This window comes from Cinclus cinclus, chromosome 8 (assembly GCF_963662255.1).
Source record: "Cinclus cinclus chromosome 8, bCinCin1.1, whole genome shotgun sequence".
NCBI classification, from domain to species: Eukaryota; Metazoa; Chordata; class Aves; order Passeriformes; family Cinclidae; genus Cinclus; species Cinclus cinclus.
Window position 1 is genome coordinate 16,615,084 of NC_085053.1, and position 5,060 is coordinate 16,620,143.

A 5,060-nucleotide genomic window follows, 5' to 3' on the forward strand; every position below is an offset into this window, starting at 1 on the left:
TGCCAGAGCCCAGGTGGTCCATGCCACTGGAGTCAGAGAAGAACTGATGGTGGCCATGGCTTCTCAGAGGTGTGTGATCTCCTGGTGGGAAGGCACCCACCTTTTGTTGGACACGGCCTAGCAACAGCAATGCAGGTGTAGTGCACCAGGTGTAAGATCTCAACAGAGGTGCCTCTTAAAGCAGTTTTGGTTGAGAAAGGTGTCTGGCAAGGATGCTCTCTAGAAGGAGGCAGTGGTTTGAGCCAAACACTTCATTGCTCTTGGAGTCTCTAAAATCTGCTTTTCAAAAGGGCAACTACAACTGCAAATATTTCCAGTGATCAGGAAGCAGATGGTGGACCCATTTTGGTAATGAACACCTTCAACTTTGTCCAGCCTGTCGTCTATCAACCGCCTCAGGTTTAGAATATGAATGTTTTATTTTCCCATTGGTTTGTCTTCCTAAGACAAGCCTAGCAGTATTCTGGGCTTCTGGGGTGCTTTGGCTGGCCAGTTCAAAATAGGGTATGGGGGTAACAAAGGTCTGGATGACTGTAGTGGTAATTGTGTCTGAGAGAGATCAGTCATTTGGAAGGCTGGAGATAAGACACACAGCTATTAGCTGCCCGATAGAATTTCATGGGACTCTTATTTCAGTCCATTTTGATGTCAGGAAGGCAGACGCTTTCAACAAAAAGAGTGCTCATAGATTTTATTGGGGCATTCAAATGCTTCCAGTTCCCAGCTGTCATCAGCTCCACTTTAGTCATATAGCTGTCACTTTATCCCTCTGTCTGCAACAGGTCTTGAGAGAAGAAAGATACTGATTTGTTAAGCTTTAATGAAAAGGAGACTCATTCATGTTTCCAGACACTTTTAGCTTTACTCACAGAAATGAATCCCACTGAAGGAAAATAAAGTAGATCTTTCCACAGGTACATCCAAAGTTAATAAGAAATTATTATTTCAGATACGTCTGAGGAGATCTTGTACACTATGGAATTTTGTGAAGTCAGAAGACCAGAGCAGTTCAAAACCAGTCCCCAAGTGCATATAGAAATGAAAGCCTGTGTACTTAGGGAAGCATAACTTCAACCTATCTGCTGAGGCAGAGCTTATCTCTGGTGCTGTCAGCAAGACTGGAAAGGTTGTTTTTGAGGTAATTTAAGGTTATTTAAATCTTTCATGAGGAAATATTTAGCTGCATAATTTCATTATTCAACTATATCAGTGTCCAAACATTGCTACCTGTGCACCACCATCTTCACCAGGGATATCCTTCTGAAAAATGTTTTTTTTTCCCCAACTTAAGTCAGACTTTTTGCCTGTTCAGTTATTCACAGTTCTCACATTATCGGCTTGGAAAAAAATTAAGTGATGGGCAAAATCTCATTCCCTTAATGAAAAAAAAAATTTATAACAGTTATCTTTGTACCATCAGAAGAATACTGTTTTCTCTTTGCTAAAAGTTACACTGTTTAACTAGTCCTAAATATTTGCATGTCTCCTAACAAGAAGCCTCTTCAAGTCTATGCAAGCTCTAGTCCCATTCCGTTAAAGTAACTTTTACTTTTTGTAGAAGGCCAAGTAAAGGGACTCACATTCAGCACTGTGTGCTTTGCAGCTCCTGAACAAAACAGGCTGATCTGAAAACAAAAGCTCAGCTTTGACTCTTACTCCACTGGCTCAAGTTAGTTCCAGCTAGATCCTTAATGTTACTTCATCTGCAGGGTTGTATTTTTTTTGTGTGATCAATGCCAACACTGTTGGGCAAATACAGGATGCATAGGGATTTTTAAAAAAAATCCAGCTGCCAACAAGAAAAAGCGCTTTGTAACCACAGTTTGGAATGGAAACAATTTTCTAAGATACAGATCAAACTGTGTTTATAGAGTCAACTACTGGCAGCTTTTCACCAAGCTATTTCCTGTGTGCCTATTGCATAGAGGAATAATCTAAGTGCTTAAACTAACATTTAAAACCATACAGAACATGAAGGAAATACTGTGTGAAGCAGCATGGAAAACACAATGGTGTTGAATTTTCTTTTGTTTCCACAGCTAATACTCATGGGAGAAGGCAGTCAGTACTGCACACCAAATGCCAGTACTCCAGTTCTTTGCAGGATTTGGTCCTTACTCTGGCCAGTACTTACTTTCTACTAATACTGTTATTATTGCTGAAATATCCAAATAACTAGCATTTTCAAAAATGCCTCCTAAATTAGACGAATTTGCTAAAAGTTACATAGTTACTTTAAGTGCAACAAGTTATTATTCCTTAGTAAATTAATTCAGACAATCAAAGGCACACATAAACATAAAGAATCTGATTTCCCATTAGAACAGGTGGAAAATCTGAAGATAAGACTCAAGGTAGATGTAAAGTGGTTTGCTCAGTTTGATATGGTTGCAACAAATGTTTCTTTCGGAAAAACCCCAGAATTCAGCTGCTAGCTGTTTGCAATCTTTTTGGTATTTTTCAATGGGGCAGGTTTCCTCTCCCACACTTCAAATGCATGGCCTTTCCTTCAGGCATGCATGTGCTGGTGGCACATCTCACCTCCTGATAGCATCAGTAAGGTCCGGGCAGTCAGGCTGTGGTGCCCATGCAGAATTTTAATGGGGTTTTTGTCACTGATGTTCTGCTTGGCTGGACTTGTTCCTTCTATCCAAGCTATGCCTCAGTTAGGGAGCATGACAGCCCCAGTAGAGGAAAATTTTATGGTTAGGAGAGTAATTTAGGTGGGATGGAACCTCTGGAGGTTGTCTGGTCAGCCCCAACACAGAGCAGGAGCCAAGTAGGTGACTTTGGCCAGGGCCAGACAAGTTTCCAATGTCTCCAGGATAGAATTCCACAGCTTTTATGGGCAACCTGTTTTTGGCATCTAATTATGACATGCACAACAGCAGCATCAAATTTGTTTATACTTTTCTTCTTCAACTGTATCCTTACAGATCAGTTCTGGGAAGTACAGTAAAAGGCTTAGCTTTACATACTGATTCCAGCTAGAAATCAAACATTTTTGTTGGGAAAGCAAACCACCTGAACAGGTAAGATCAATTCAGGTGAGGGCCCATTACCCTGGGCCCTTGGGTAATGAAGAAAACATAATTGTGGATGAATTTGCTGGAGACAGATGCATGCTGGAGACAAACATGGACTGTACAGAGCAAGTGTGCTGTCAGAAAAGCATTGACAGTTTCGGGTTTATGTATTTCTTGCACACTAATCTGCCTGAGATGCAGTTCCAAACCCAGTCCATGGGTGCTGCAATGCAGCTGCCAGAGGGAGCAGGATCTGAGGCCGTGGTGACAGAGGCCAGGCAGATCCACTGGGACTCACAGCTCCTCATCTGCACAGCAGTGAGTATTGGGACCATCCCAACCACCACCATTGCTTCTGGGATTTGTCCCAACCAAAGGCATTCTGGAATGGTTTTACATCTTGCTCTGAAACCCGTACACAGATATTTCACAATATTTGTGTTTAAAGGAATGCAAACGGTTTCAAAAGACAGCATGGCAAAATAGCATTTCAAGTTGATGCATTGTGACATATGATAACTACTGTGAGATTTATTTTAGTTGGAGAGAAATCACACCTATTCTGTAATGAGGCTTTTTACTTTGTAGAAATACAGGTATTACTGGGTTACTACTGTTGGTGTCTCACATACAAAGATTCAAAAATTAAATCTAATTTTGTTCTTCAGGAAGATTTAGTTTAAGATGAGAGAATTTTTAGACCTTCCTCAAAATTTGGTAAGAGAGGAAATCTATGAATATGTATGATGCTCCTATGTGGCATGATGCTTTCTTTAGAACCAAACGAGCACTTCCTTTAGTCCAGGATTTGAGTGCTGTGCTGGGCATGCAGAATGCATGGAATGCCTGGCTGCCTTCCACAGTGAGGTGACAGCCAACCTACAGCCAATGTGTAGGAGATGGCAGTGGGTCCTCTGCTCTCACCAACCACAAGACAGGTGTACTGCAGATCGATTGTAAGCTATGCCACATAAAAAAACCTGCAAAATATAGTCCTGAAGTTGTTTATAATGAAACTAAATGCAGGAGATGTAGACTTAGGTACAAATTAGCCACCAAATCTGTCTCAATACTTTATCTTGATAAAAAAACCAACAATGCCATATCATCTCCTAAGATCAGTTTTGAAAGAATGTGCATTTGCTAATGGAACCATTCAGTATATAGCTGAGCATCACATATACCAAAACTGGATTTTTGCCTCCTTGAGCAGCCTCGCTTGGCACATTATTTGTCTTGTCCTAATGCTGTTTGTCTTTCACCGGTGTGGTATTTGGGCTGGGATAGTTACAGGATAGTAACAGCTGCTAAGAGCCAGGCCAGCTCCATCCCCACACGCCAGGCCCGCAGGACCTGCGGAGAGCCTGCCAGGAAGGGAGAACTGCCACATGCACAGCCTGAGCCCAGGGGGCAGAAATCAGCCCACAGATTTGCTTCTTTGGGGCCAGGGGGAGGCAACATCAAGGGGAAAGAAGTATTTAAAATATGCCGCGATTGCTTTGGTCTTTGTCAAGAAACACTACGCACACGGCTGCTGAAGGAGATGATGACACTGGGGGCCGCCGTGGGGAACGGGGAGTCCGTGCCCGCACAGCGCCCTGGGCCGGGGGTTGTACGGCATTCCGGGGCCCCTTGCAGCGGGCACGGCCCGGGCGCTGCCGAGGCTCCGGGGTGCAGCAATCCCGAGCCCTAACGCGGCTCAGGGAGTACGGTACTCCCGGGTCGTGCAGCGCTCCGGCCCCGCCGCCGAGCACGGCCGCCCCTCACCCAGCCCGGCTCCCCCGGGGCGACCCCGCACGCGGCGGGCGGGGCGGGGCGGGGCGGTGCGCATGCGCGACGCGGGCGCCCTCTCACCCCGCTCAGCTATGCCAAGTATGTGCGCGGCGGAGCCGGGGCCGGGCGCGCGCGGCGGCGGCGCCATGGGGCGGTCGGGGCCGGGGCTGCCGCCGGGGCCGCCGCGGCGCTCGGGGACCGCGCGCTCCCGCGGGCCGGGGGGCAGCGCCCGCTGAGCGCGGCGCGGAGGCAGCGCCAGGC